Source organism: Hordeum vulgare, chromosome 7H, assembly GCF_904849725.1.
Source record: "Hordeum vulgare subsp. vulgare chromosome 7H, MorexV3_pseudomolecules_assembly, whole genome shotgun sequence".
In the NCBI taxonomy this organism is placed as follows: Eukaryota; Viridiplantae; Streptophyta; class Magnoliopsida; order Poales; family Poaceae; genus Hordeum; species Hordeum vulgare.
Window position 1 is genome coordinate 507428461 of NC_058524.1, and position 19561 is coordinate 507448021.

The window sequence follows — 19561 nt, forward strand, 5'->3', positions numbered from 1 at the left end:
CGAAAACTGGATGCACTTCGTGTACAAAACGGACAATCTCTCTCGAAGTATCAGGGTTTCGAACGAGAACTCATCTCTTACAAAGGGAGTTCATTTTTTTGAACTTATTTGAACTCCATACTTTTTGTGTGTTCAAAATGCACCATTCAAAGGCACATCACAAAATTTCAACAATTTCTGACTTCATTTGGTATTCTTCGTGCATTAACTTTTTTTTTTGAGCTAGTTGACCCTGAAATTGAAAAGCACTACAAATGAACTCTGAAAATGTTGAAAGTTGGCATGCTATCATCATTTCACCCACATAGCATGTGTTAAAAAGTTGAGAGGGCTACGACAAAAACTGGATGCACTTCGTGTACAAAACGGACAATCTCTCTCGAAGTATCAGCGTTTCGAACGAGAACTCATCTCTTACAAAGGGATTTCATTTTTTGGAACTTATTTGAACTCCATACTTTCTGTGTGTTCAAAATGCACCATTCAAAGGAGCATCACAAAATTTCAACAATTTCTGACTTCATTTGGTATTCTTCGTGCATTAACTTATTTTTTTTGACCTAGTTGACCCTGAAATTGAAAAGCACTACAAATGAACTCTCAAAATGTTCAAAGTTGGCATGCTATCATCATTTCACCCACATAGAATGTGTTAAAAAGTTGAGAGGGCTACGACAAAAACTGGATGCACTTCGTGTACAAAACGGACAATCTCTCTCGAAGTATCAGGGTTTCGAACGAGAACTCATCTCATACAAAGGGATTTCATTTTTGTGAACTTATTTGAACTCCATACTTTTTGTGTGTTCAAAATGCACCATTCAAAGGCACATCACAAAATTTAAACAATTTCTGACTTCATTTGGTATTCTTCGTGCATTAACTAATTTTTTTCACCTAGTTGATCCTGAAATTGAAAAGCACTACAAATGAACTCTGAAAATGTGAAAAGTTGGCATGCTATCATCATTTCACCCACATAGCATGTGTTAAAAAGTTGAGAGGGCTACTACAAAAACTGGATGCACTTCGTGTACAAAACGGACAATCTCTCTCGAAGTATCAGGGTTTCGAACGAGAACTCATCTCTTACAAAGGGATTTCATTTTTTTGAACTTATTTTAACTCCATACTTTTTGTGTGTTCAAAATGCACCATTCAAAGGCACATCAGAAAATTTCCACAATTTCTGACTTCATTTGGTATTCTTCGTGCATTAACTTTTTTTTTTGAGCTAGTTGACCCTGAAATTGAAAAGCACTACAAATGAACTCTGAAAATGTTGAAAGTTGGCATGCTATCATAATTTCACCCACATAGCATGTGTTAAAAAGTTGAGAGGGCTACGACAAAAACTGGATGGACTTCGTGTACAAAACGGACAATCTCTCTCGAAGTATCAGGGTTTCGAACGAGAACTCATCTCTTACAAAGGGATTTCATTTTTTGAACTTATTTGAACTTCATACTTTTTGTGTGTTCAAAATGCACCATTCAAAGGCACATCACAAAATTTCAACAATTTCTGACTTCATTTGGTATTCTTCGTGCATTTACTTTTTTTTTTAGGTAGTTGACCCTGAAATTGAAAAGCACTACAAATGAACTCTGAAAATGTTGAAAGTTGGCATGCTATCATCATTTCACCCACATAGCATGTGTTAAAAAGTTGAGAGGGCTACGACAAAAACTGGATGCACTTCGTGTACAAAACGGACAATCTCTCTCGAAGTATCAGGGTTTCGAACGAGAACTCATCTCTTACAAAGGGATTTCATTTTTTTGAACTTATTTGAACTCCATACTTTTTGTATGTTCAAAATGCACCATTCAAAGGCACATCACAAAATTTCAACAATTTCTGACTTCATTTGGTATTCTTCGTGCATTAACTTTTTTTTTGAGCTAGTTGACCCTGAAATTGAAAAGCACTACAAATGAACTCTGAAAATGTTGAAAGTTGGCATGCTATCATCATTTCACCCACATAGCATGTGTTAAAAAGTTGAGAGGGCTACAACAAAAACTGGATGCATTTCGTGTACAAAACGGACAATCTCTCTCGAAGTATCAGCGTTTCGAACGAGAACTCATCTCTTACAAAGGGATTTCATTTTTTGGAACTTATTTGAACTCCATACTTTCTGTGTGTTCAAAATGCACCATTCAAAGGCACATCACAAAATTTCAACAATTTCTGACTTCATTTTGTATTCTTCGTGCATTTACTTATTTGTTTTGAGCTAGTTGACCCTGAAATTGAAAAGCACTACAAATGAACTCTGAAAATGTTGAAAGTTGGCATGCTATCATCATTTCACCCACATAGCATGTGTTAAAAAGTTGAGAGGGCTACGACAAAAACTGGATGCACTTCGTGTACAAAATGGACAATCTCTCTCGAAGTTGAAGCGACCCGACAATAAGAGACGACATTCTTCTTCTCTCATATATGGTGGACACTAGCTCACCTGATTTTTCAACCGTCGATGATGGTCGCTACTCCTACTTCCCCTAGTGCATAACGAATATCTAGCACAAGGAGAAGAAGGAGAAACGACCCCCCACAGCAACAGTCGACATTCTTCTTCTCTCATGTATGGTGGACACTCCCTCACCTGATTTTTCGACCGTTGATATTGGTCGCTACTCCTTCTTCCTCTAGTGCATAACAAATATCTAGCACAAAGAGAAGAAGGAGAAGCAAACCCCACAACAACAGTCGGCATTCTTCTTCTCTCATGTATGGTGGACACTCCCTCACCTGATTTTTTGACCGTCGATGATGGTCGCTATTCCTTCTTTCCCTAATGCATAACAAATATCTAGCACAAGGAGAATAAGGAAAAGCGACCCCCACAACAAAAGTGGTTCCGCAGCACGCCACGTGGTTCCGCTGCACGCCACGTGGTTCCGCTGCACGCCACGTGGTTCCACTACACGCCACGTGGGACTAACGGTCTTTCATTTTTAAATGATTGTTTTAATCAAAAACAAATCTGTTACAAAAGGGATTTCATTTTTTGAACTTATTTGAACTGAAGACTTTTTGTATATATATGTGGTCGAAATGCATGATACCATGAAGTTAGAAAGGGCTAAACCATTCAAAAGTAGCAAATGAAGTTAGAAAGGGCTAAACCATTCAAATTTGGAAACTATAATGGCACAAACAGAAACTAGACATATATAAATTGGTCCAAGCAGTACATGATACTAGTCCAAACAGTACATAATAGTAGCTACCATAGATATATATACAAGTGTTCGACGTTGAGAACACTACTCGTCTGAATCGTCTGAATCAGAATGTCCACCTTCCTCGAGGTGACGCTGGCCATAGTTGACGACTCGAATTTTGCGGTACAACTCGTATGAAACGTATGCATCTTTTGCTGCATACTCAATGTTGATACGATCAAGTGGGGCCTTCTCCCAAAGTTTGTGCTGAGACTTTGGGAAACTGGTCTTCATATCACCATATTCATCGTCGATCAAGGCAACTGCCATATGAGCCATCGAAGTCCTGACATGTCGAAGCCCGAATACCGTTTGGAGATCAATGAGGCAACCAGTTGGTATCTCAATACCGAAGCTGTGCCTCATCTTCAGCATGTCGTTCCTTATGTCAACGCTAGCAAAAGTGATGCCGCTACGAAGGAAGTCCATGAGTTCTGGACAATGCTTGTCACTACTGCAACAGAAACAAATTAAAATGGAACAAATGTTACATACTGCTGCAATAAGGAAACATGTTTCACTACAACTAAAGATCAAATTATCTTCAGTATTCAAATAGAACATATGCAATGGAACCTAGAGAGATCACTATAACTATCCAATGGAACCTAGAGAGATCACTAGCTCTATGCAATTTTCATGACTATGACATATCATATTGCTATCCAATGGAACCTAGAGAGATCACTAGCTATATGCAATTTTCATAACCTTCGATCAAAGATCATCGCATAAAATTGTATCACTACAACTATGATTTCAATGGAACATATTGAACCAATCAGATTTTTCAGATTGTGGAACACTATTCCAATCAGATTGTGTTCCCTTCAACTAATCAAAATTGTTTCACTACAACTATTTGAAGTGAACCAACTATGATTCCAATGGAACATATTAAACACTAGTTGATTCTAATACGATTTTTCAGATTATGGAACACTATTCCAATCAGATTGTGTTCCCCTTCAACTAATCAAAATTGTTTCACTACAACTATTTGAAGGGAACCAACTATGATTCCAATGGAACAAATTAAACACTAGTTGATTCTAATACGATTTTTCAGATTATGGCACACTATTCCAATTAGATTGTGTTCCCCTTCAACTAATCAAAATTGTTTCACTACAACTATTTGAAGGGAACCAACTATGATTGAAACAAATAAACTTGCAATGTCATTATCTTGGATCAAAGAAAGCCTCAAAACTTACCTCGCCCATTGGAAGATCAAGACATGGTGTGCGAAGCATAGTTGGATGACGGCAACACCGCGTTGATCGGCCATGTACTCCAGATCAAGCCCCAAGAACTTCTCATGATCCATTGCGGCTTCAAGCCATCCTTCCTTCAACTGTTCAAGAAAAAACGGCATCTCCCTGCTCTCGTTCGTGTACATGACATCGAGCATGGTCGTGCCATGTGCGAGCACCTCTTCAAAGCGAGTTGGCATGGTGGAAGACGAGAAGGGAAGAAGAGAGGAGAAGAACAGAGAGAGAGAGCGAGAGAGAAGAAGAAACACAGAAATGGCGACTCTGCTTCGGTTCGTGCTTTTCATCGCCCGAAACGACGCGGGATGCAAACCGTTTGGGCCTTTAGTCCCGGGTTGAGCCACTAACCAGGACTAAAGAGGTATACCAACGGTTGCCACCACTACGGTAGGCCACGTGTTAGGCCTTTAGTCCCGGGTTGAGACACCAACCGGGACTGAAGGGGGATACGAACGGTTGCCACCACCACTGCCCACCGCGTAGCCCTTTAGTCCCGGTTTGGGACACGAACCGGGACTAAAGGCTCCTTACGGGTCGGGACTAAAGCCTCGAGGGAGGCATTGAGAATTGGGGCGACGTGGCCGGGCCTTTAGTCCCGGCCCAGAGGCAGGCCGGGACTAAAGGGTCCCGGCCAAAGGCCCGTTTTCCACTAGTGTAAGCACAAGGAACAACAGGATCACTAAAAGCAATGACTTTCTCCTCAACTAGATTGGTTTTGGCTATGTTGCTTTCTACAGGAGGATGATATTTAAACCACTTCTCTTTGGGAAGATCAACATGAGCAGCAAAATATTCACATAGAGAAGCTACTATCTCAGAGTCAAGTCCATACTTAGCGCTAAAATCTCTAGAAGTGTTTGTCTCAACAAAAGATTTAACGCAATCAAACTGGAAATTCATACCTGACTCCTTACCTTCCTCCAGTTCCCAATCTTCAGAGTTGCATTTGATTCTCTCCAATAAATTCCATTTGTGATCAATATCCTTCTTCATAAAAGAACCGACACAAGAAGTGTCAAGCATGGTACGATCTTCATGAGAAAGCCGAGCATAAAAGTTTTGAGTGATGATTTCTCTCGAGAGCTCATGATTGGGGCATGAATATAGCATTGATTTAAGCCTCCCCAAGCTTGAGCTGTGCTTTCCCTGTCACGAGGCCAAAAGTTATAAATAAAGTTCCGATCACGATGTACTAAATGCATAGGATAGAACTTTTGATGAAATTCCAATTTCAACCGATTGGAGCCCCATGATCCAGTATCATCACATAGCCTATACCATGTCAACGCCTTATCCTTCAAAGATAAAGGAAAGACTTTCTTCTTTACCTCATCCTCGGGAAAACCTACAAGCTTAAATAAACCACAAACTTCATCTACATAGATTAGATGCAAGTCTGGATGTGAAGATCCATCTCCTGTGAAAGGATTAGACAGCAGTTTCTCAAGCATACCCGAAGGAATTTCGTAAAAGATATTTTCAGTAGGTACCTCAGGTTGAGGAGCAACTCCTCATGCTTCCGTTCGTGGTGAAGATACCCCGAACAAATTCTTCAAAGGAACAGTTTCCATAGTCACAAGTGACAATAAATTTCAGCAGAGTATAAAAATGTTTCCTTACCAATTTCCACTTACCAAAGGGGCTTCACTCCCCGGCAACGGCGCCAGAAAAGAGTCTTGATGACCCACAAGTATAGGGGATCAATCTAGTCCTTTCGATAAGTAAGAGTGTCGAACCCAACGAGGAGCAGAAGGCTCTGATGAACGGATTTCAGCAAGGTAATAACTGCAAGCACTGAAAGTAGCGGTAACACTACAAGGAATATGCTAGTACACGACGCTATTTTTTCGTCGCTACATCGTCACGGTTTTTCATTTACGACGATCACACGACGAAAAACCAAGCGTCGGAAACGGAACGTTAGAAATGAACAGCAACGACGTTTCGGTCAAAATCGTCGTAACTTTACGACGATTCCTGGATTGTCGTAACCTTTACGACGATCCTAAATCATCGCTGACAATCAAACTCAGTCCTACGTGGCAGTCCTACGTGGCAAAATTATGACGAAATCAAAACGTCATGGCTGAAATCAGCCCAACCCATTTCAATTGATCACATGGGCTCGTTTTATTTTTTTGCGCTTTTTTTATTGGGCTTCTTTTGGGCCTTGGCCTATTTTCAGCCACTTTAGTTTTTTTCGAATTTTTTTTATCATTCTAATTTGGACCCTGGCCTTTTCATGCCCAAATACATTTGATCCAGTTTCAGTTGTGGCCTTTTTCATTTTTGAATTCAGTAACTTTTTGTTCCAGAACTTGGTTTCATTTCTATTTGTTGGGACTTTTCAACCCCCAATTATTTGTCCAATATAAAATCCAACACTATTTAATATTCAAATCGACAAAACTCCAAGTCGAATTAAAATCTTCCATCATATAACATCACATAATACACCTCCCAAGTTTACATAACACAATAAGACATCTCCTAAATACATTTCCTTACACAGAAATATAGCAAAAACAAACAGAATTCCACTTGAGAAATAGAACAATGGCACATCTGCTATTGACACTACAATGGACTTCATTTCACTCTCAACTTCCATCTTCGGTACATCTGCTACCGTCACTACACTGGACTACTGTCACTATAGCAAAAACATCTGCTACTGTCACTACAATGGACTTCATTCCACTAGCAAAAACAAACAGAAAGGTACAGGTAGATTCGTTATTCCAGATAACAACTGTTCCCTCTTTGTAGTTTCCTCGACTTCCATCTCTGGCAAGAGCTTTGACGACAGCATCACAAGCAGTACTGCAATACTCATACAGGTCAAACAGGAAAAATGATGTGATACTAGTAGCAAATGAAGAACAACTGTATGAATCGAAAAAAGTAATACGGGACAACTAAATTGCAACGCATCAGACCAACTTAGAGAAATCAAAAATAGCATTTTGGTAGTTCATTTGGTACTGATTCCTGTCACACTTATCTATCCCTGAAACATACTCATGAAAGAAGATGCAACTATTCCTGTTATACTGATTCCTGTCATAACCTCATTAACATTAGTTGGCAAGATTAATGGAGCAGGCCATTTAATCATTGTCTACTCATGAAAGAAGATGCAACTATTAATCATAAGAAATACTCACGCATTCCCCATCGAGTGCCGTTGGTCACTTTTATCTTTATGTACAAACAAGCAAGGGTGATTACTCATTACATGCAACATACTATACGTTTTATGTAATGCATATATAATGAAATATAATATGACTGGCAAAATCATGAGAAAATATGCAACTGAGGAAGACTTTAAGAAATTATATTGTACAACAGGGTTATAAATCATTGTGGGTACAATCAGTGGGAGCATGAATACCTTGCAATGAAAAATTTAAACTAAACACAAATAGACCGCTTGGGTCTCTTTTTCTCAGCTCGTTGCAATAGAGTATCAATTGAGGAAAATGTCTACAACAGAAAGTACTACATCATGCAATAACTAAACACCTGACATAACCTGCATGTAAGCAAACGTGGGGCCTAAAAATGCTATGCAAAGTAGGCATGGCATCAACGAGAGAAAAAGCAGAGAGAGAATCCAGTGGCTAACCACTTATGCCAGAGTGGAAGAACTGCTTCTGACCAAACTCCTGCCGAACAACGTTGGCTCCACGCTGTGTCACCAAAGGCACATCACGAAATAAGAGCAGCCTGACCATGGTGGTTCCATGCTGCTTCCAGGGAAGGAGGATGCACAAGTCTAGGATAACACTCTTGTGGACACCAACCTGAAGGAAACTTAGTCAATTCAATTAACGTTCTATTATTTTTTCACTAATACCAAGCAATCTGGGAAGCTAGCTCTTATTCTAAAATCATGTCGTTATCTTCTTCCCCATCAGAATTGGTAATATATATTTCGAATTTATTCACAAAATCCTAAGAAAGCATCCACAATATAAATAAAAAAATTAAGGGAACACATCATACAAGGAAACGCAAGCTTCCATCAATCATCAACAAGGAAGCATCATATCTTGAAGTTATGTGCTCAGCTTTATTTGGAAAAACCAAAGAACATGAAAACAACTAATAACAATGGTCAATTTCAAGTTTTCAGTTTTCCTATCAACTCGAAATGAGTAGCACCAGATTACATTGCACCAAGGCAAAATATAAACCACAAGTTATTATTGCTCACTGAACATGCCAGGCTTTCTAAACAAACTACTACAGCACTGTATACGTCAGCATCAAATGCTGAACAAGTCAAGCCTGCAACACAACGCGGTGCTTTGATTTTAGCATAGAATTCAGAACAGGTTAAGCGTCGCAAAGCACGACACCTTACTAGTGAACTAGATATTAGCTAGACAGAATATATTACCGAGTAAGTGTCCTTGATGTCCAGGAAGTCCCAGCTAACGGTGATGTTTCCGCTCGGATCGAGTGGGTCGTAGGCACTCGCCTGAACGCAGCACAGTACCAGCAGAAGAAGCAAGAGCAAGCTGCAAATTAAAGGTAGGTAATATACTGATTAAAGGTAATCCCACATGCAGATTAAAATTTGATGTATTTGAAGGAAATAAGATGCGCATGTCAAACATTTGCTTTTTAGAACATGCCAAAGCATACAAAAATATGGCAGATTGCACAATGAATGTAGAATTCGAGCTCAACTCTTGATGATCAAACAGAGTTGATAAAGCGTGACAAAAACTGATAGTGCAAGGCTACAAAAGGTAATCCTCTATCAATGGTCTGGTTGATCTGAATCTCCCATGACCACACCAACAATGGTACAAGAACCAATACCTTCAGGAAATAAATAATAGAATATCATAAGGAAAGGCACAGACATAAAGTTAAATAGCTAATCATTGATGCAAATTTTCATCTTGGATTTCTAAACATGAAACTGATAACAAAACATGCTTCATACAAAACATGTTTATAGCAAAAAAAAAGAACACAGAAAAAGGACACACATGGGAATAACCCATCTGCCTGAATCGGGGAATGGATGTAAAACTTACTAATTCTCTGCCTGATACAAACTACTGTTTTTGACTAATAGGGAAAAGAACTAGTGCTTATCTCTACTTGGTCCAACCTACTGGAACCAACAAAAAAACACCTCATATATACAGTATACACAGCGAAACGGGAAAAAAATCCTCTACCTGATTCAACATTAACCAAGGCACACCGTGACCGGGCTATTGACTGGTTGCACGTTCGACTTCTCGATGAGTATCTCCTTAACCTGGATGGTGATCAGCCACATACACCTCGGTTACACAGTGGGCACGCAGTACACAGACACGGTTCACTTAGCCTCTCGGCGGGCGGCAAAAGCGACTGATTTTGCCCATCTACCTGCCACCGCTAATAAGAACCCTAAACAACAAAGACACGGCCACGCCGCAGCGAACGCGCGCCGGTCGAACAAAACCGTAGCAGGAGCGATGAATACAACACAGGGGGGAGGACGCTCACGTATTCGCAGAGGGTCTGGAGCTCGTGCTCGGCGAGGTGCTGGCCCTCCTTGACCTTGGAGATCCACAGATCAAAATCCATGGTTGGCTCAGGGGTCGGCGAACCGGCGGCGGAGGATTCCGGGCAGAGGCGCGGACCGGGGGGGAGGGCCGATCCCCTCTTGATTCCTGGTGCGGGGATATTGGTTTCGCCCCCTCGATCGCGGCTGGGAAGGCCTCGCCCCCGCGCGAGAAGTCGGCGGTCGCGGCCGCCGTGTAGGACGCGGTGGAGGCCACCATGGAGGAGATGGACCCGCCGCTCTCTGGCTGCTACGGCGGCAGCGACGAGTCGGCGGCGGGAGCGGGCGGCGCGTCGGTCATGGCGTCGCTGCGGTGGGGTTGCGGCTGCGGCGGCGCGGGGCGGCGTCGGTTGCCCCGATCCAATCTGGATCGGGAGGGAGAGGGGAGAGTGAATCGGGGGTGGGGGAGTGGGTAGGGTTTCGGGGCAGTGGAGATATACCCGCCCGTGATGGGGTGGGCTGGCCGGTTGGCTGATTGGGCCGGTTAGCCTATTGGGCCTAGGCCCAGTTGGGCTGGGGGTTTATTATATTTCATTTTTCATATATTTCATTTATATTTTATTAAAAAGGATATGTTTTAATTAATTTCAGCACATTTCGTGACTTCCTTCATTAAATAACATGCAATATTATGCATGTCCACAAAAAAGCTTCGGAATTATTTCCCAAAAATCATGTATAGGTATATAAGTATCTATTTAATCAGAAATACATGGTGTGGTGCCTTGACGTTGAGGTTTCGATGGTGGTCGAGGGCCCTAACTCCAGAGCGCGTGAACTTGCATGCCAGTCGCATGGTCACCGCCTAACCGTTGCATTGCCACGCGTTCTAGGTGAAATAGTCATGTCTGGTGGGTTGGACAATCCCTCGATAGGTGTTAGCAAGAATAATACAATAGAATAATCTCATGAGGAGACTGAACTAAGCAAAAAACATGAATTTGCAGCCAAGTGTTTGATTAGCGGTGCGGGTAATTCACATAGACAATGGGCCTAAATTTTGGCTCAGGAGGATCATCTACTAAGGAGACTCTCTTGGCAAATTTTTATCTCAAATGGATGAATCTAGGTGGCACTTGCTTTGCAAAGTAACACATTGTGCAGAAATATGGATGTTGAAGCTAGGATCAAATGAATGAATGGATTGAGCTGAAATTTGGTGTATGATGTTAATTTGGGCATATGAAGGCACTGTATAAAAATTATACCATTTGGACATGCCAAAAATTGTACTTCCTTCACAATGCTCTCTACTGAACAGAATATTGGGAAAAATATTGAGAGAAACTGGCTGAATTAAATGAGCTAAAATTTGGTGCAGTGAGGTTATATGGTCAGTATCATCCCGTGGTAAATTTTTCATCAACTATAAAGCAATATAAAACATAGTTGCTTCACAAAATGAAAATATTACCAAAAAAAGATTGGATGATGAGCTCCCATGAATTGTTAGATGTGGCTAAAATTTTATGGAGAGCTACGTTTTGGGCACACAGATGATGTGGAAAAAATTCAACTCATCAGGATATTCCTATCTAGTACTTCCTTCACAAAGCTGTTAGCTGAACACAAACTTTGGAAATTTGCTGAGAAAGATTTACTAGGCAAATTGTTACGAAAGTTTTCATGAGGCAATGATTTGGATAGGAAAGAGTGCCCAAACAATATGAGGGTAATCAAAGAAATAGAAATAACACTTCCTTCACAAAGTGCTATTCTGAACAGAATAGGAAAATGAATATTTTTGAATTATTTTTGAACTATGGAAGGGAGGGTTTTCACATATTTGAGAAATATATAGTCCAAAGTATTTATGAGAATTTTTCGAGAATTTTTGGAATTATAGAATAGTAGGTTTCTTCACAAACTAGGATCAGGTGGGATAGAATGGACCCACGAGTGACATGTCAACATAGTTAGAACGTGTTACGACATTTTTACAATCGTCGTAAAAGTTATGACGATTTCATCTTATGCGGTTACGATGTTTTGACTCACATCGTCGTAATTTATATGTAGATTTGATCCCCTCAAACGGTTTACGACAATCTCGGATGAAATCGTCATAGATTTATGACGAATTCATCAACGACATTTAAAAAAACATCACATATGAGTATATTTCTTGTAGTGTAACAAGTGATGGTGTAGTGAGGTGAAACGTAGCGACCAAAAAGTAACAAGTAACAAGTAGTAGCAACGGTGCAGCAAGTGGACTAATCCCTTTTGTAGCAAGGGACAAGCCTGAACAAAGTCTTATAGGAGGAAAAACGCTCCCGGGGACACACGGGAATTTCTGTCATGCTAGTTTCATCATGTTCATATGATTCGCGTTCGTTACTTTGATAGTTTGGTATGTGGGTGGACCGGCGCTTGGGTACTTCCCTTAGTTGGACAAGCATCCCACTTATGATTAACCTCTCTCGCAAGCATCCACAACTACAAAAGAAGAATTAAGACAAAGTCTAACCATAGCATTAAACTAGCGGATCCAAATCAACCCCTCACGAAGCAACCCATCATCTACCTACTACTTTGCAATGCCTTCCTCTAGGCCCAAATATGGTGAAGTTTTATGTAGTCGACGTTCACATAACACCACTAGAGGAAAAACAACATACAACATATCAAAATACGGAATGAATATCAAATTCACATGACTATTATCAGCATGACTTATCCCATGTCCTCAGGAACAAAAGTAACTACTCACAAAACATAATCATAATCATGATCAGAGGTGTAATGAATAGCATCAAGGATCTGAACATAAATTCTTCCACCAAATAATCCAACTAGCAAGAACTACAAAGAGTAATCAACACTACTAGCAACCTTACAAGTACCAATCGGAGTTGCGAGACGAAGATTGGTTACAAGAGATGAACTAGGGATTGGAGAGGAGATGGTGCTGATGAAGATGTTGATGAAGATGCCTCCCCTCCGACGAGAGGAGTGTTGGTGATGACGATGGCGACGATTTCCCCCTCCGACAGGGAAGTTTCCCTGGCAGGATCGTCCTGCGAGAGCTCTAGATTGGATCTTCTCAAGTACCGCCTCGTGGCGGCGGCGAAACCACGAAAAAGCTCCCTCTGCATTTTTTTTCTAGACCAGGACGCTTCATATAGCAAAAGAGGGGGGCTAGTGGGCCGTCAGGCAGACCACAAGCTTGCCCTCCACCACCAGGGGGGTGGCGGAGTGGGGGCTTGTGGAGCCCTGGTGGCCCCCCTCCGGTAGTTCTTTAGCCCAGTATTTTTTATTTAATCCAGAAAAAATCCACGTAACTTTTCAGGGCATTTGGAGATGTGCAGAATAGTGGACTAGGATTTGCTCCTTTTCCAGTCCAAAACTCGACCTGCCTTAATTCTCCCTCTTTAAATAAACCTTGCAAAATAATAGAGAAAAAGGCATAAATATGGTACCACAAGTAATATAACAATCCAAAAAGCAATAAATATCAACATGAAAGCATGATGCAAAATGGACGTATCAGACCACCACCCATCGTGTCTATGATAAACATGGGCATGAGGGACTAGGTCATGTTGGACCACAAAACCCTCGGCCAGCAACCACCCATAGCGAGTAACCGTTCTCCTCACCTGTCTCATGAGCATTGTGCTTATGTCATGCTTGGGAAAAATATGTTGTCATACTCACTGATGACATACTTATTCACCCAATAAAAGGAAGAACACCTTAGTCCTGTTTTGATGAGCCTCAGGAACGCCGATTGCTATGACTCTTGAGGGTATGGTGTTGTCTCGAGAAGGTGGGCTTCTTGAAGCAAACCCAACACAATGGAAGTCTTTCCTACTCAAGTCGAGACGAAGAACCACCAGGGTTGGGAAGCCACGACAATGACGAAGAAGCAATAGAAGTCAACCACCGATCATGCACCGACTACATCAACGACGTCAAGAAGCCTCGACGATGAAGCCTTTGGACAAGCGAGAGAATCAAATAGACTCTTCTTGTTCCAAACCAAGGACGAGAGTTCTAATTGGGTCATGATGAAAAACGTGCTAAAGGTGATTCCCCGCTTGCCGAGCCGCAGACCTTGGGAATGGATGACTGGTTTATACTCTTGGGTAGCCAACCCATCTAGAACCCCTCGCGAACATTCCGTGGCGATAGTACCCGTCCTGAATACCGAGCCTACGAGCTTAAGTCTCATGGGCGAGATCCATCCCAGACCCTTCATGAGAAGCCTTCGAAGACCACTACAACACCCTTGAAGATGAAGACCACCCGCGACCATAGCTTGCCTGTCTTAAGGGAGTCTAGGACTTCCCCGTAAGCAGGAAGCTACATGAAGACTTTAGCAGTGCATTCTAGCATGAGACATCTAGATGTCACTAACCGGTATGCGAAGCCCCAGGACCAGGACCCAGGCACACTATCTTGCCACGTATTCCTATCTTGGGATGCACTTGCATGCCAGAATCTTGCACGAACTTAGCTCACCAAGCCCTTGACCTCAGTCATGCATAACCTATTACCAGACCTCGCTCACGATCAGGCAAGGATGTGTAAAGCATTCAAAGTTGTATCATCAAGCACCTCAAGACCACAACAACAACAACATGGGGACATGAAGACTACCTCTGACTCAAGATTTTGTATCTCTCCAACCCCTAGCCTAGAAATCTTGGGGACGAGATTTTCTTCACGGGGTAAGGTCTGTAACACCCTGTGTTTAGCTTTCCTGACTAATTAACTTATTTCAAAAATTAGGACCAATTAAAAAAATTGTGAATGCTTGTGATGCTTGAAGTGACTATTGTTTGCTTGCTTGCTTGTATGCTTCTGATTGATTCTCCACAATAATTCTTGCTACACTCCACACTCACCTACTTAGCCCAAAACTCTTGCCTAATAATCATGCCATGTGCTTAGGACAAGAAATCATTTTTTTACCAAATATTATTTTCACCAAAATGCATTTCCTTGAATTAAGCTTTCAAAACCCGTGAGATGAGATTTGTATTACAAGTCCTCAAATTAGGAAATTTATTTTGCACCAATTATTTTATTTAAAACCTATTATCAAAATGTCTTCCAAAAACCATAATATTATTATTTTAAAAGTTATTTTATTATTTTATTTAAATGCCTTTCTGTGAGGCCAGAAATGGTCTCTTATGAAGGAAAGTTATTTTTATTGCTTTCAAAATATTTGATAAAATTTAGGGAAACTCACTAAGCATATATATTACTTATATATGAGTTTCAACACATGGTCATGTTCAAAATATTGGGCAAACCCCTTCAAAACCCTTCCTGCCTATTTCAAGCTTTTAGAATATTTCTATAAGAAATATTCTCCATAAATTCCTGTAAAATTCCAACATGTCACCTATGATATGTTTGACGATTTCGCCAAGTTTCATCTCAATCCAAATTGATTTGACTCCCCTAATTATTCTAAAACCCTATTTGTCCAGATCCAAATTTGAGCAACTCTAAATTGTCAATTATCTCCAAATGTGCTCAAATTTGGCAGACATGTTCTGATACTCCAATAACGCATCCATACCAAGTGGCGGATCAAGGAGAATAGAAGAACTTGTCCCAAGCCCTTCAAAACCATCTCTATCAATTTCTGACTTTGGGAAACTTTACATTATAAAGTTTCTCCAATTGAACCCAAACTTTTTGTGCATGCCTTAATGCTCAAATAATGCCTCCACACCAAATATTGGATTTGTGGGAATTGATTTGAATGGATTTGTAGTCAGAAAGCCATATCTGCCCATTTCATGAGTTTTCCAAGTCTACATTGGAAACCTTCTCCACCAAATACCAAATTGGTGTCCAAGCTTATTTTTATCTATTATTTGATCATGTTAAGTTTCATATCCATTGAAGTCCATGTGGTTGCCTTGCTACTCATCAAACACCTTGTGTGCATTCACTTTATTGGCTACTTTGGCTCCTTCCACTTTAACCCTTGAGCTCAACTTTCTACCACAGCTTCATATAGTTACATTTTACCTCCACTAGCATTTCCATGGCCACTGGTGAATTATTGGAGAGAGGATCCATGTAACTATTCCTCATTTTACCCTTGGAATCACTATTTTACCCCTCTTGCCCCACTTATGTTTAAGCCAAAGCCCCCACCTCTTGCCAGAGGGTTCATAGCAACCCAAGGCATTGTTTCAAGCCAAGAGATGGATGCTCATGTGGAGAAACTGAGCAGCACATCCTCAAGTTGACTTCTGGCTGAAAAGTAGCTTTGTACAGCAAGTACTAGCTACCCTCCCTTGCTTGAGTTGAAACTTTGCAGAAGTGTAGTCCTTCCAAGACTAAGGCTGCTAGACATGTCTTTTCCCCATTATCTCTCATGTGAGTGCCGTCATTAGTAGCCCTAAGTTTGCTGCTGCAAACTTAACAGCAGTCAAAACCCCACCTAGAGAACTCCAACTTGGTCCAAACTTCACCAGTACATTGTGGCAAATATGCCTTGCATGTTTGACACCTTGGCATGGCCAAGGGGAGGCCCAGGACACTAAGTGGGGTGGTGACCACCTTCCTGGGGTGCAGAAATGGTATTATGCACCTTGTCTGTTTCTTCCAGGCCGCTTCTTGCCGTTGCAACCTGTCTGAGCATGTCATGGGACCTCCCCTTGACTGGTCCTAGCCATTCCCATCATCAGCTAGCTTCCAAGCCCTTCCAGGGGTGCGTGGCATCCATGCACCAGGAACCTCCAAGAACTCCCGGGCTCTCTCTTCTCTCCCCCTCTTATTTCCTCTTCACTAAGCCCTCTCTGCCTTTCCCCCGATCCTCCTCTCTCCCTCGAATGCCCATGTGCCCCAGTCTCGCTCCCGTGCCCTCGTTTCCCCGCCATGGACGAAGGAGCTCGGGCGACCTCGACTCAAATTTGAGCATGTCGGGCGTCCCCTCCTTCTTTGAGCCGCGCCATGGGGTTCCCTTTGCATTCGTGAGCCCTCCCCCGCAGCTCCCCCTTCCTCCTTGGTGGCCACGACATCGTGCCCCGTCGACTGCAGGCCGCATCTGCCATGGCAGAGGCTGGCCGCGACCAAGTCCTCCCTGGGCGCGTGGAACCTTCCCCTCCAGGCCGCCGCCTCCCGCTCGGGCTCCGAGTGGCCGGGCCTCACCGGACGCAGCGCTCAGCGCTAGCTTAAGCGGCGCCGACGCCCTCTACTCGTCTCCAGCCAGCAGCGACGTGAGGTTGAAGAAGGCCAGCGGGCCCGCGCGTCAGCTAGATGAGGAGCCCGCCAGGTGGGCCGCACCACTTAAGTGGCCACACCTCAGTGGAAGGCCGTCTCCTCGCACGAAAGGCACATTTCGTGCAAGGCATCTCCTACGTACCACGGCTGGCCAAGCCGAGCCAGTGGGCCGGCCCGAAAGCCTATCTAACGCCCTGGGCGCAAAATAACCCCGAGGCTGAGCTTCTTTTCTCATTTTCCTATTTTGATTAACTTCAAAAATCCATATAAAATTTATTTTAACTCCAAATTATTTGATTCCAACTCCTGCAGGCTCCTAAAATTCAGGGCTATCCAAATATGTGCCATGCACATTTTTCCAGGCAACCTTTCTGTGGTGTTTTTATTTAAATCCAAATATGGATATTCGAAACACCCCCTTTGTAAATTCTTATAGGTTTCCAATGAACTCCAAATGGAGTGATTCCAAATTCCAGAGTCTTAAAATATCCTATCCTATTTTTGAAGCCTTGGTCAACATTTTTGTATGACATATTTCTGTTGCAATGAATAAATAGCTTCCTATTGCTATTTATCCACTATTAGGAAACCCATAGAGTAGTCATTTTAACTCCACATCCAGTGAAACAACTTCCTAAATATTTCTAAAGTTGTTCTGTGTTAAATGAGTGCCTCCACTCAATTTTTATCATAATAATTTCTGTGGGCTTCATTAAGAACCCCCTACTCCTCCTTTCCTCCATTCAGAAATCCCTGATGATCCAAATCCTCTATGGCCAGCTTCAGGTATTTTTCTTATGACCAGAGAGGTCCAAGAAAAATATAACTTCTATTTTGTAGCACTTCTATTTTTGCCTTCTATGTGGCTTACCATGGTTGTTTCCGATGATAGTTGACGGGTAGACAGAGTACTCAAAGTTGGAGCATATGAGAGCAGAAGACCTCGAAGACCCCGAGGACTTATGTGAGCAAAGGCTAGCAGCCCTTTGACCATGACTGAGCATATCTTATATTGCATGTTAATACAGCAAGTATATTCGTTGCATATGATCATAAGTGCCGGTAAATCACTAAGGTGATGTTACCGATGGCTCCTCCAGAGCACATGCATTGAGCTTGATCCTACCCCTTTTGAGGATCATGCTATTATCATGTTGACAACTAATGTTAGAGTAAATAGCATGAGCATGTTGTTGGTATAATCAAAGATTTATTAAAACCCCGTCGGGTGCCACTAATGCCCGAGGGTGATGATGAGTTAGGTGGCCACTTTTGGTGAAGTGGTGCGCCGGATATTTGTGTGAGTATGGTTTTGGAAATGGGAACAGATTTATGATGTGTCGACCGTCCCAACCTTACATGTACGACCACGTTACCCCTTATGGAACGGGGCTATGTTGATTACTCTGGTCGGTGCTAGCAAAGAGCCACATTACTAGTGGCGGGAGTGATGTGTGGTCACTCTCGTGATGGGTCGTGCCAGGTAGGGCGACTATGCCATTTTTATGAGTTCCAGGCACACCGTTGGTCCCCACATGGTTGATACTGTCTAGTGTCGGTGCTCGTAACACGTACAACATGTGGTCTGGGTACCAATCGAGTAGACCTCTTTGTCTAGTATCGTCGGGGGAAAGGCATTGATCGGGTACTTACCTCGGGTATGTTATATACTGCAAGTCATGGATGTCATAGAAGTTTCCCGGATCTCGTAGGTCTAGCGTACTACCTCTGCAGAGTGTAAAACTATTTGAATAGCTGTTTGCGAGTATCATGGGTTGTTTGCGAGTACAATCAATAGTACTCATTGGCTTGCTACTAGTTATTTTATTGACCAGGTATGAGAGAACATGATATGGTGAAGAGTAACCTGGTGACGTTCTTGTGAGCTACGACGCTTCCCAGTCAGAATGCATGTAAGTTGAGGCTGATGGCATGGGTTCACGCTTTCGACCAATAATTCCGCTATTGGTCCAGTTAGCTGTGTTGGCCCTCAAGGCCCTATATATGTAAGACTTGACCGATAAGGTCACTTATTGTATGAGTGGGTATGTATGGATGTAAGACCCTTAATATTCAGTATATGTGTGTTCAGTGAGCATTGATCTCTGGGATCACTGAGCACGTTCATTCGGCAATCTCGACTCGTAAGTCGGGGTCCCCACAATGGCTAAGGGTTTAGGGATGGCGGCTTGAACGCCAACAGCGCACTTCGGATGTGGTCCATGAGAGGAGGCATCGTAATCGTCTACCAGCCGATCTGAACCCTAGCCGA